This window comes from Cololabis saira, chromosome 11 (assembly GCF_033807715.1).
Source record: "Cololabis saira isolate AMF1-May2022 chromosome 11, fColSai1.1, whole genome shotgun sequence".
Taxonomy (NCBI): Eukaryota; Metazoa; Chordata; class Actinopteri; order Beloniformes; family Belonidae; genus Cololabis; species Cololabis saira.
This window is the reverse complement of record NC_084597.1, coordinates 14,774,500-14,789,099: the sequence shown is the minus strand read 5'-3', so window position 1 is coordinate 14,789,099 and position 14,600 is coordinate 14,774,500. Positions and strand designations below refer to the sequence as shown.

The window sequence follows — 14,600 nt, the reverse complement described above, 5'->3', positions numbered from 1 at the left end:
TTGAGAATGTTTCAAGTGCAGAATATGTGTAGGAAGACTGTATTTGACAGTATTGGCATGTTTCAGATGTTCAAACGCAGCAAATGGGAATCCTGCTGCTAAGGTCCCTGCCTGAGCCAAACCAGCTAGCTTGTTTATCCCACTCAAGCATGATTCATTTTCCTGATAAGCAGGGGATAGTCATGGTGATACAACAAATTTAAATCCCCGAAACCCTGCTGATTTCAGTGTTGGCTGCAGTCAAAAAAGATTATTTTATCTGATGGTAGATAACTTAGATAGATGTCAGTGTTAGATTTCAGGTTAACTTTCAACCTCACGCCTTTGTATAACTAAATGCTTCCAAATGCCATCCAGCAGGGCAAAAGAAAATAGGGGATTTTGCTCAAGTGGCAGGATTAGAGTCATAAAATCATCAGAGGGAAGAATCAAAGCCAACAACCCATCACATCTGATATCATCAGAAATTAACCTTCAGGGTGGAAAGAGTGAGCTGAGAGTGCTGAAGTAAGACATAGAGGGAAGTTGGAGAGATGTGGGGGCAGGTAGACAAATGTTGAGGGAGCTGGCAGGCCTTCAAGGCTGTAATTCAGAGAGAGGGCCACATTAATATTTAGAGGTGCTCTCAGGTAAAACAAAATGAGCAGAGGAGCCTCAGCTTACAGGGAGCACTCGCAACAGACGGTGTAAAGATTCAGAGTATGCAGCATTCACACGGAAACCCAAGTCAAAGGTTTGCAGAAAAAAAAACCCATAAACATCTTAGATGGTAAATCCTAAACATACATAGAATGTGTGTGTGTGTGTGTGTGTGTATATATATATATATATATATATATATATATATATATATAAAATCTTTTTATACTTAAATGAATGATGAATGAATCCATTGCAGTGGCTGCCTGAAGTCTGGACCCCATATATGTCACCAAATTCAGAGTTTCCTCCCTCAAAACACTTTGTATGACCTTCCCTACAACCACCTTAAGTTGCTGCTTGTTTGTCGACATTTCTACCTTCAATTTTAGTGCATTTCGATTAAAGGGGTTCCAAAGTAAATCATAGTAGGCTAGAACTGCAATAGGTCCATCTCCATCCTCTTATCCATTTAATGTGATGGAGTCAGTGAGATCCACTGACATAGCAAATAACTACTGCATACCACTTCATGGTGGTAGTGCTCCATTTTTACTGTTGTTTGGCAACCACCAATAGATAAAAGAAGAGAAAGATAATGAGGACAAAAGAAAAAAAAAGAGAGCAAAAACGAACTAATAAAATCAGCCCTGAAGCAGCTGAGAAGGTTGCTGTGTTTTAGTTTGCATACTGCAAAGGTGGTGACGAATGAGAAGAGACGCCTTGTACTTGAAGGGGACACTGAGATGGTTGAACGCCATCTCATGCTGATATCCTATTGGCACAGAGTCCTTGAAGGTGACGAGTAGTTTGCACATTGTTGTAAACCCTTTTGCATTTACATGGATGAATGTGTCAATTGGTTGGAGATGAGATGACCAATACTTTCGACATTGTGTCCCCCGTTTTTATTAAACCAGTTTTACCTTGTCGTCTGTTGTTTTTACATTAACTGAGCTGGGATTGGGTGTCTACTTGGTGCCCCATCACGAGCCTGCCTCCACTGTACACTTAAACAAGGGTCTACTCTGATGTTAATAGGGTCACACAGGTTGGCGGGCCATGGTAGCATTTATTGATAACATGAGAAAGTCCATGAGCTCCTCAGCCTCAGAGCCGAGGATGCCATAAACCAGCATATTGCAAGAATTATAAAAGCTCAAATATTGCAAAACTCTGGTCATTAACAACTTAAAGAGCCTTAGAAATAAGTCCCATGAGGTCAACAACCACAACTGTAGGAGTCACAGACGAATATTTTGATTCATGGTACACGATTTTGGGGGGAAGCCACTGTTCAAATTACCTTGCTATTAAGGATAGTATGGTAGCACCTGCTCTATCTCCTGCATCCAGATTATTTGATGTTGGCAAAATCAGCGAGGCCAACCAAGCAGACAGTGGGGCCATCATGTTACACAGTAACCACTCGATAATGCATCCTGACTCCTTCTCCCTCCCCCGAAACTCAGCTTTGGACACCGGGAGGGAGAATAACACCCCTTGCATTTAAAACTCCCCAGCACAAATTAAACATGTTAGGTTCGCCATCCAGGGAATGTAATGGGCTCTGAAATAAAAACACGGAATACTACGTCTCCATTCTCCAGGGTATTCTTGACTTCTGTTGATGTCATAAAGAGATTTTTTCCCACAAACATACGGATTCTACAATCATCCACTTTAGATGCCTTCTGTAGCCTTCCGAGCTTTCTGACATTCAACTTTCCAGTGATTTCTTCTTTTTTTTTTAAATTAATGTAGCAAACTGTTGATTTGGCCACACCTCTTTTCAACCTAATGATGGCCTTTCTTCTTGCATTGCGATGTCCTTGGACTTTATATTAGTAGCTCCAGTCAAACAGCTTCCAAATACCAGTTCAGTACCTGATATTACCTCCAGACCTTTTAATCTGCTTCATTTGCGATAAAGTAACAAGGTTAAGGACCATACAAGACCATTCAGCTTTCTTTTTGTCAATTGCTAGGATACGTTTTGGTCGCTGAAAAAAGGAGGTAGCCTACTTTGGTGAAAATGGTTGTAATTCCTAAATGTTGAATTCCATATCCATGTTAAATCTATTAAATTAAAGCTATACGTCTCCACTTTTGATCACATTTAAATTTTTCTATAAAAAGGGTAAAATCTGAAAAAACCATAGTTATTGTGCAAATACATCTAGACCTTAAGTAGCCCGAGTGGGATGAGTCCTTGTTGAAAACTGTAAAAATGTGAAAGGTACTAAAGCAATTGCTGATCAGTAAACTTAAATGTGCAGGGAAACTATCTCAGATAAGAGAGATGGGACAAAAAAGACCTTGCAGAGAGGGGGAGAGAGAGAGAGCGAGAGAGGATGACTGAGTTGACATAGAGCACAGCATAATGAGCATAAAGTAGAGCACTGAAATGCCATGAAGACTTTGATCAGAACCGCATGTCGCCATTATGCGCGGGGCAAGGACAGCGTGACGGTCCTGCAAAGCCCTCCTCTGATTCCTGGGTCAACGTAACGAAGGGCTTGAGAGGGAGAATGTGCAAAGGGGCAGTGGATCTTTAGACCCCCCCAGTGTTACTCGATTGCAGCAAGTCACTGAGCTTTCGTTGGTGATTATAGGCACGAAGAATTCTTAGAATTGTATGAGTTTTAAGTCCTCATTAATGAAAAAACAAAGGGTGAAACACAGGCATTATTGCAGACTTTAAAGACAAGAAAATTGCTTGCTAATTGCCTAATGTGCCAAAATTGCAAAGACCAAAACCATGAGTTAATGAGTCAGTCAAGAAATTTACAGAGGTGTTGAAGTGTAGTGTCAAACATTTATCTAATATGTTATGTAAGGGATAATTCCCGACGAGGTGTACATTATCATAAATATATGGACGACGCAGGGGCGTGAACCGTCCGACGCGAAGCGGAAGACGGTTTGCCTCTGCAAAGTCCATATATTTCTGAAAATGTACACCTCAAAGGGCATTATCCCGCTTATACCATGGTCACTTACCAAAAAACATAAATATTAAATCAGTTATTCATGCTTTAATGTGTTTTCAGTTGAAATCATTAGTTTTATAACAAGCCACAGCAGAGCGGCTTAGCGGACTATTTTATCCCTCGTTCCGCAGCCGTCGGAAACCTGGTAGTTTTTAACAGTAACACCTGAGGGTCTGACTAATACCTGGAACAATCACTACCATCCCATAAGGTCCTTATGCAATGGACACAGTGTTTACTTCTCCAGTAACTAGGACGGACCAGAGATATGACTAGCAACGGGAGATATTCTAGTCCGCTCAGCTCCGCTCGGCTATGGTACAGTAAAAAACTGTAAATATATTTGTTTCAAAGAATCAAAGTCCACAGATAGTTTCCTCAATCGTTTTATTAAAGCAGCACAATGTAACTTTCAGCTTTTGTTGAGTTTGGCGGCTCCTTTGGACAAAAGCGGTAGTGCTTTACTAGAAAGAACACTACATTTCCCATGAGCACCAGCGCGTACTGCCGGAAAGATCCTGTCCCCGTCGCGTGCATTTGTTTTGATAGTAAATGAAGACGGGACGGACTTTCAAAACTACTTTTCTGTTTCACCAAGTGAACAGACGGAACGCAAAAAAAAGATGTTAAACTGCTGGAAAGGAACTGGAATTTACCAGGATACCTTAAACAAGGAAGCCAGGGAGCGTTATATGGAGAAAATAATGATTATTAACGGTTTGGATCCATATGAAATCCCTACTAAAGAGTGGAGCTCCTCGTCAGAGCTCCACTCTTTAGTAAGGACTTACTGCCGCAGTTCTGCACAACCAATGTCTTAGGCTACCTTGTTTGCGAGTGTTTGGCAGCTGCTTTGGTAAATGTTTGACTCGCCATTAGGGTTGGGCACCGAGAACCGGTTCCAAATAGGAAACGGTTCCTTACGTCCGGTTCCGGAGCCGTTAAGAAGATGTTTGCATTTCAATTATTTTATTCGGTTCCCAAATGTCTTTATTTATTTTTGTATTATTCCGCCTGCCGCGCTCCGTTTGTTTTGTGTTATTGATCCGCCCGGCGTGCGTCGCTTGAACAAAGCCACTACTCTGTGCGGAGTAAAAAAAAAGTGTTCTGAATAAAATAAGGAAAGTTGGACTATATAACAATAGCGTTCAAAAGGATAAAGTTGTTTAAAAAATAAAAATGAAAGAAATAGTCCCTTCTCCCTTCGTGTGTCTGCCTGTCATGCACGGATAAGTGCGCGCATGTTGTCTGTTTACTTTTAAGCCTGATTTATGGTCTGCGTTACACCAACGCAGAGCCTACGGCGTAGGGTGCGTGTCGCCGCGTACCCTACGCGACGTGTTGTGGTTCTCTGCTCACCGCATGATGAAGCCATCATTGGTAAGTTGTCATAAAATTAATTATTTCTGATAACATTGTCATGACGCTGAATATATGGCCTTCCCTATATTGTTTGTTGCTGTTTGACCGCCGTGTCGCTCGGTCATTGTGTTAAATACATGACGTTGCACATTGTAAACTGTTGTCATGTAGGTTGAACATGTGTGTCTGAATTGTGGTACTCGGATCCGACATCTATGGCTAAGATGAAAACTTAGCCTTAAAAATAAAAATATCCCCACGACAAGTCATAATTATGAGATAAAAAGTCGAAATTATGAAATAGAAAGTCGAAATTATGAGATATAAAGTGGAAATTATGAGATAGAAAACTCTAATTATGAGATAAAAAGTTGAAATTATGACTTTTACTACTACTGGCGGAAATGGGCTTCCATAGACATCACTGGATGACATTTGATTTGTATCTCCAGTTTGATACTTTATCTTAAAGTCTGCATTAGGCTTATAATTAGGTTTGACATAATGACTGGCAAAATCCATGGTGCTAGAACCTCATGTGAAAGGTTCTGACCATCTTGCTGCTGCTGTGGTTGTGTGTCACAGGGGCTGATCTGTGGCATTTTTTTAGCGATTATGTTTTAACGGAGATGTTTAGGCCACAAGGGCCCATCTAGAATGCTTCGCCCCCCCTAGGCTGGGACCCCTGCTCCGCCCCTGGCTCCAGGGTTTGTTTTATTTTATTTTCCACCTGGGGTGCAGCTCTTTGTTTTTAGACTGCTACCAACTTGTGTGTTTCAGCAATTCAGCAGTTAGTTAGGGACCCTCCTTGTATTTGAATACCCTAGTTACAGTACAGCAACCAAATTAAACTGTATCAAGTCAACTGGCAGTGTGAATAAATAAAAATGGCCTGTGTAAAGGCGTTTTCAAATGAAAAAAAATGATCTTGTGAAATATTTGTGACCTGTTGACCTGCACCTCAAAGAATCGCAATCGAGAATCGTTTAGAACAGGAATCGAAATGGAGAATCGGAATCGTTTAAATCCAAACGATGCCCAATCCTACTCGCCATGTGTTTCAATAAATTTGTATAATAGTACAAAATACAGTACATGTTTTATATTACTCTTACTTTTTTTCTTTTTTGACTGCTATATTATGCGGAAGAGGCTCCGGGGCGTGAGCAATATTTTTGTTTTCCTCGTGGGATTATTTTTTTCCTCTGCAGCTACAAATAGAGTTAATATTTTTTCCTCAACAAACTAGTTTTATCTGAAGATTGGGGTTAATTGCACCGCAGAGAGCTGGCCAGCAACTGTGTTTAGCTGGAGAAGAATAGGGAATAAAACCCGTGTGATTGATCCGACCCTGGTCTGTGTGAGTGTTTTTGTGTGTTTGTGATATACTGTGGAAGGTTATGTTTGGTCGTCTTACAGCCGCGATCCAAGCGAGCCGACGACTCTTTGTTATCTCAGATACTTGGTCTCCGTGGTTCTGCCTCCGAGCAGGAAAGCGCTGAAAAGTTAAACCATTAGCGATCTTTTCCCCACGTCTGTTATGTGTGGAGCTGCTGCACCCCACAACACAGCAACGGGTTACCATGGTTACAGAATAACGGAAAGTAACGATTACAAGTACCGGTAGGCTAAGACAAAATGAAGAGGGAGCACGTCTGTACACGCTCTGGTTTTTTAGAGGGACTTCGTCATACAGAAAACTAGTAGTCCAACATACTTACTGACAAAATAAAAAAAATACTTTATAACCTGTGAATAACTGAATGCCCATTCCTTATATTTTGCAGATCAGCCCTGCACAATTATACAGTTCTCAGGAAAAATACTACAACCCAAGATGAATCCCCTGTATGTGAAAACTAATTTTGATTCTTGAACATAGAACTCTATTTTTACATTATGACATATATGACATTTGCAATTCTGTCTCTTGTTTTATCTCCATAAACCCCCATCGGTCGGACATCCCTCCTCGTCTTTCAGCTCACGCCAACGAGTGAACGCCGGGCCAATGTTTATTCTTGTCCGGGCGTTTTTTTATATATTTTTTATTGTCCCGGTATTCAGCTTGTTACTCTCCCGCTTTCTTTTTTCGCCTCCTCCGATAAAACTTTTATTTTCTTCTTTTTGTCACTGCTTCGGCCATGATACCAGCTTCTGCTGAGCTCTGCGCTCCACGCCCCGTCCAGCTTTCGTCTTGACTACGAATCGGGAAGGAGGGGGAAGTGACATATGCCGTAAAGCAGTCAAAGGCGTAAAAAAATTTAGTTTTTTAGTGTGGAAGGGTTCCTACCATGCACCTCAAAGTTACATAGTGCCAGTAAAGGTGATACAGACCCCTCAGACCATGACAGAGGTGTCATTAAACCTGTTGGAAGTTGATGTACCATCACAATGACTCTGGAAATATTATATTAAGGTGGAAAAGTTACATAGTGCTGCTTTAAGCTACAAATATTATCAATCATTCAAATAAATAAACGTTTCACCAAATAAATTAAAATAAATGACAAAATCACTCATGCCGCCGTCCTGCGGTTGCCGGCTCTTCTTCTCTGAATCTCCGTTGCCGTGGTTACCACCTGGCAGTTGATCCAGGGCAATGATATTAAAGTTATCAGGCAATTTGACCGAACTTGTTTTCTAGGTGTCGGTTATAAGTGATAACCTCCACCTAGGTGTAGGTTATAACTTATAACCTCCACCTGCCAGTCAATCAGAATCGAGTATTCAAACAGACCGTGGTATAATATTACTTAATTTAGTGTGAGAAATATGCATTTAACATTTGCAATAGCCTTGTTCCCAAAGGAATCCTATTTAAGATGCACCATGGGCGCCATCCTGCAGCAATGGGTGCTTATCTCAGCTCAGGGCAGAGGAGGCAATGCTAGAATTTATGAATTGCTAATTTATATTTAGTTCTGTTGTCTGACCAGGTGTGAACAATGAACCACTACTGGGTGTACACAAAAGGTGTTATGTGTTTTTAAACTGAAAGCCATTAACCAAACTAAGACAAATGATGAAATAAATGATTACATCAGAAAAAATAGAGTGGTGATTATATGGAGAGAGGCTGGTTGCTTGGTATAATGACTTTCCTGTCACTGTTACTGGGAAATCTATTCAATCATTCCTCAATCAAATTTTCAATCATCCCATCTGTGCTCATTCAACATTCCTTTATGAGCAGATTCTGCTCATAAAGTTTTTACATCTCCTGGTAGATGAAATCCCTTTCCCCTTTTAAAGTACCTCCTGTGCAGCAGAAAAATTTTGCCACTAGGACAAGCAGAGAAGTGGAGGAATATACCTACGGGCTGGTAAAGAGGGCTTCAAATGAAGGATCTGGGTCTTGAGGAGAAAGCTGTGGATTACTCTCCTCCTCATACATTTCAAAATTACAAAGAGAATTGTTGCAAATTACATCTCTGTTCTCTCCAGCACCATAATCTTGTGCAGATGGAGCGTCTGCCAGCCCACAGCTGCACCAATCAGAGAGTGCGTACCCTCTTGAAGGAAGAAGACATGGAGCTGGAGGCCAGGGCATCAATGTGTCAGCACCAGGGCTGATTGGCGGAGCCTCAGCTGGCTGGCTTGACTGGCGGGATCCCTGGATGACCGACATCAGTGTGTCAGGACTCACTGAGGAGGAATCGCACTCTTGAATAATTGATTGAATATGAATGCTGTATTGGAAGAGCTTTAACTGAAAACACTTACATGTGTTTTAAATAATAGATTGCAAGGGATTGTAGTTTATATTCCTCTTCACCATGTGGGATACGGTATCAAATGATATATATTCCTGTATTTCACGACAGCTGGGGTCCACGCTAATATCAAGCATATCCCCAGGGTTGTTTGGGTGGGGAAATTAATGAACAAATTATGTGCATTTAACACACACATGTACACATGCCCTACACCTGAAATGCCATCTGTTACAGTTCATAAGAATTCCCATTCCAGTGGAGTATTTGCTCTTTCAATTTGTCTTTGTGTATATTGCATGTCAGGTATGAATTTAATAATTTATGAATAAACATGGAAAAATAATAAATCCCTGAATGTGGAAAGAATTCTTATTTGAAAGAAAAAATTCAAACACCTATTTATTTTCTACATATAAACATTGTTTTTCAGCTGTTTTTTGTTTGTCTTTTTAAATATCAGCAGATGGAGTGCGAGAAGATGCTGACTTGAATGTTGTAACACCTGACGTTGTTCATTCATATACACATCCAGCTGCGTTGTGAACATTTGCTGCTTAAGTACTACCCAGGCAGCACAGGTGATACCCCAGGTCTCCCCTTCGGGGCAGAATGCAGACTCAGAGCTCTAAATGGGTTTATTATCCCATGGACTCATTTTTGGGAGTCAAATTATGGACTGGTCAGAGTGATGAATTGAAATTGTGTAGATCTAGATGTTTAGTTTTAGGAAAATATTGTGAGGCAAAATAATTGGTGATTACAAGGCAAAATGATTAGAACATAATTTGACTAAGCAGAGTCATTTAGATTAAATGTTTTATTTTGTATTATTGCTGATAGACTGGGTTAACTTTTAGAGAGTACATACAGGGTAGGCAAAAATAAGCTCTGGTTTCAGCCTATTCCTCTTTTAGTTACAGAATATGTGTTATTATATACTATGTGAGATTGATTTGTGTAAATTATGAAGTTATTATGTCCGTTATAGACACAAAAGACAAGTGGTATATAATATATTGTAACGGAAATAACCAATTATTCATTCATTCATGAAATGGAACCATATACACAAGGGAAAACTGTTGGGAGAAAAAGTTGTTTTGCTTTTGATCCAGAACAAACCCACTCAAAGTGTCAGAGATGGTATGTTAGTCTAAAAATCCATCTAAATGTTTTTATCTGGATTTGCCTAAACAGGAAACTGGCAACGAGAGACAACAGCAGTATATTTGCATCTCCACAGTGACATTTGTTTACTTTGAATTTCCTCTCTTGTTCAATACCACACAGAGCAAGCCCATAACTGCGACAGAGCTCCCTGACCGGTCACTTGCAGTCAAGTGCTTATTGCCTCTCAATTATGTGCACAACCAAAGTGCCAAATGGACATAAGATTCATGGGGCAGCTGTGATGCATTCATCAACACGTTATAACAGGTAAGTATATATTTTTTGCTTAATTATCTTGGTAGATGGTAGCAGTGTAGAGCATCAAATTTAAAAATTTGCACAAGAATTGAATCTGCTGATGGGTTTTTCACAGCCCATTGTCATTGAGTGTCCAAGTAATTGCTCTGTTATAAGGCCACATTTACACGTAGCCGGGTATTTACAAAAACTGATATTTTCCCCTCTCCGTTTTCAAAAATATCCTCATTTACACGGACCCGCATGAAAACGCTGTTAACGTCATGCCAGCCAATCAGAATCCTGGAAAAAACATCAACAAATGACACGTGTAACTTTCAGTTAAGGCTGATTTATGGTTCGGCGTTACACCAACGCAGAGCCTACGGCGTAGGGTACGCGGCGAGGCACACCGTACGGCGCGCGTACCGCGTACCCTACGCCGTAGGCTCTGTGTCGATTTAACGTGGGACCATAATTCAGGCTTTACTTCCAAGACGGAACGAGAGTCTGACACCGTGTCCACACTGCATGCGACGCGAGCGAGCGTCAGCGTCAAAAACAGTTCCATTGCTTTATTTTTTATTTGCACTGTCTACACTTAAAATCGTAAAATCGACGGCGTAGGGTACGCGGCGACGCGCACCGTTCGGTGAGTGCGCCGCGTACCCTACGCCATAAGGTCTGCGTTGGTGTAACGCGGAACCATAAATCAGCCTTTTAAAAGGCGAGTCTCAGCTGTCAATCAAAAGAATGTGGTAGAACATGGGGCCGATAACGCGTTCAGTGTTTCAGGACAGAGAGCGTCCGATGCCACGCAGTGCGACGCGACAGTCGGACGCTCGCATGCAGTTAGGACAGGCTGTGAGAGAATTTAAAACAGGTAAGATAAAAGAAAATATTGACGGTGGCCAAACTAATTGTAAACACAGGTCGCACTCATGACGCTGCTGGTGACGTTTCTGTCGCATAATGTGACGTAAATCTCCGTTTTCCTCCGTTTTGTCTGTTTAGACGCAAACGTGAAAACTGAGTTTTTGAAAATCTCCACTTTGGCCGGAGTTTTCAGAAATGATCGTTTTTGGGGGCTTTGACCTCCGTTTTCGTGTAAACGAATGGCCAAAACGCATGAAAACGCCTCCGTTTTTTGCCCCGTGTAAACGGGGCCTAAGATCTCAAATGCTTTACCAGTGAGCATCCCAGATAAGATGGATAATTGATTCCTCACAAAATCAAAGACCATTGTCTTAGTATTTTTTATTTTATTTCAAACTTTTGCAAATGTCCAGGAATGATGAGCCAATCCATCAGTAGCCAGAGAAGCCGGTTCAGTGAGAGGCTGCTCCTCCCCAAGTGCAGGACCCACAGACTGAGACCAACAGACTGAGGAGCTCCTTCGTCCCCCGTGCCATCAAAATGTTCAACTCCTCACTGAGGGGGAGGAGGGCCAGGAAGAACTGAAGAACAGAGGGACTGTGGGGGGTCAGTCAGTCAGTCTGACCAACAACAAACCGGACCGTGCAATAACCAGGACAATGCAATAACTTTGGACAATATTTCATAACATTTATTCCTGTTCTATTCATATAATTCTATTTATGGCACTGCACTTAGGCCTGGGACGATAACAAATTTTGCTGGACGATATATTGTCCCACAAATTATTGACGATAAACGATATTATTGTCGACATTGTCGAGACCAAAATAAGCACTTATGTAATGTTAATAGATCATAATAATGTCATGGTTTCTCAGTTGGATATGTTTTTTACTTGTTAACTCACTCTCCTGTCGTTCCAGATCCTGCCACCCTCATCAGCCAGAAATCCACTCATTCCCTTCACCTGTGCTTCCCCAGCCCTGCTCCACACCTGGTTTCCCTCATCAGCAGTTCCCCTCATATACCGGCCCATTTCCACCTTCTAGTTTGCCAGATTGTCGAGTGTTTGTGCCTCACTTTCCAGCGTTCCCGATTTTTGATCAGTTTTCTGCCTGCCTGCCTGTCTGTCTGCGACCCTGCCTGATTCCGGTTTTTGGATTTTTGCCTGCCCCCTTGGATTGTTTGCCTGATCTGCCTGACTACTCGGTTTTGACCCCTGCCTGCCTCTGACCCTGATTAAAGCCTCTTGGACTCTGATTCTGTTTGGTGTCGTGCATTTGGGTTCTCTGTCTTTGAGCCGTGACAAATAATGCAAGTACACCCTTTCAAATGTAATAATTAAACCTTTATTTGACATTGGAGAACTTTTAAATATGCAAAACAAATAAAACAAGCAAACGGGGGGTTCGAGCCTTCGTGCCCCCAAGTGCAGACCGTTGGGACGCCCGGTCGCGACGTGCGGGACCCACCCGGGGACCTCCGCACCCCTCACAGAAACCGCCACCCCCCCCAAACAGCAGCTCTCACCCGTGGGGGTGAGAGGAAAAAGGGAGTGCCGTCTCCGTCGAGCCCCCCGCTTGCGCGGTGGACTCAGGTCTCCGCGCTGACCGCGTACCACTGCACCTGCGAAGGCCGGCGGAGGCGGACACACGCTCCCACCCACTGGGGGATCTTGGCGGCGGACACGTGGGGTGACGGAGCTCATGCTCGTCCCCTTGCCGCGCCGGCGCGCCCGGCAATCACCCGAGCACTGAGCCGCGGGCTGGAGGGAGAGAGACGGCCGTCCTCCGGGCCGCCACCGCCCCTCTCCTCTCCACCCGCGCTCTCCTTTTTTTCGCCTACGACCTCAGATCAGACAAGACAACCCTCTGAATTTAAGCATATTACTAAGCGGATGAAAAGAAACTAACAAGGATTCCCTCAGTTCCGCCTCCCCCCACAGATACAAAGAGTCTAAATGATTGACAAGATGGTTCACTCCGTTCATTTTTTTCCGCTAAGGAACAAACGCGCCCAGGTGCTAAGACCGATGCACAGAGTGAGCCCTCTTGTCATCCAGTGTGTTTGGAGGCCGGAGACGAAGAAAACAAATATGCGTGCATATGGCCATTTATCGAGGCCGGAAACATTATTGAGTCCATTTTCATTTATCGTGCGATTAATTGATTTATTGATTATCGTCCCAGGCCTAACTGCACTTTTTATTAGGGCCCGAGCACCTTCAGTGCGAAGGCCCTATTGTATCTGTAGGAATTTTTCTTTCTTTCTTTCTTTCTTTCTTTCTTTCTTTCTTTCTTCTGACGAAAGGAGGGCCTTTTTTTCCCCCTAAACGTGCCCAAAAAGTCACCAAATTTTGCATGCAAGTCAGGCCTGGCGAAAAATTTGATATTTAATGGTTTACATTAATGGGCGTGGCAAAATGGCTCAACAGCGCCCCCTAGAAAACTTTGTGACTCAAGCCCCACAATACGGTTTGACGTACATGCACGAAAATCGCTACACACCTGTATCAGTACACAACTTAAAGAAAAGTCTCTTGGCGACATGGCCGAAACCGAACAGGAAGTCAGCCATTTTGAATTAATCGTGTCACTTTGGCGCAATTTATGCCATTCCTTCGGCAGTTAATACGGCCCGAACCGTAACGTGCACCCAGGTGTGTTATACATCAAAATGTGCGTCTCCATCCTGCGACAACACGCATTACTTTTCTCTTTCAAAAGTGTTACCGTGGCGACGCTAGACGCCAAAAAGCGCGCCCACCCTTCATCTGATTGGTTCAGACAGAAATAACTTTGCGCCTCAAGCCCCATAATACGGTTTGACGTACATGCACGAAAATCGGTTCACACCTGTATCATGTCACAACTTAAAGAAAAGTCTCTTGGCGCCATGGCCGAAACCGAACAGGAAGTCGGCCATTTTGAACATTCTGAATTAATCACGTAATTTTGGAGCAATATGAGCCATTCCTTCGAGAATTAATACGGTCCGAACCGTATCGTGAACCCAGATGTGTTATACATCAAAATGTGCATCTCTATCCTGCGACTACGCGCATTACTTTTCTCTTTCAAAAGTGTTACCGTACCGACGCTAGACGCCAAAAAGCGCGCCCCCCTTCATCTGATTGGTCCATATTTGATAGTTCTCCAAAAGTCACCAAATTTTGCATGCAAGCCAGGCCTGGCAATAAATTTGATATTTCATGGTTTGCATTAATGGGCGTGGCCTAACGGCTCAACAGCGCCCCCTTGAAAACTTTGTGCCTCAAGCCCCACAATACGGTTTGAAGTACATGCACGAAAATCGGTACACACCTGTATCATGTCACAACTTAAAGAAAAGTCTCTTGGCGCCATGGCCGAAACCGAACAGGAAGTCGGCCATTTTGAATTAATTGTGTAATTTTGGCGCAATTTATGCCATTCCTTCGGCAATTAATACGGCCCGAACCGTAATGTGCACCCAGGTGTGTTATACATCAAAATGTGCGTCGTCATCTTGCAACTACGCACATTACTTTTCTCTTTCAAAAGTGTTACCGCGGCGATGCTAGACGCCAAAAAGCGCGCGTCCCCTTCATCTGATTGGTCCA

At 42.7% G+C, this 14,600-nt stretch overlaps 1 protein-coding gene across 2 annotated transcripts in view; it reads right to left on the bottom strand.

The window, feature by feature from the left end:
* fibcd1b (fibrinogen C domain containing 1b) overlaps positions 1 to 14,600 on the bottom strand; it is a 259,486-nt gene that overhangs the window by 23,010 nt on the left and 221,876 nt on the right. The window lies entirely within an intron of this gene.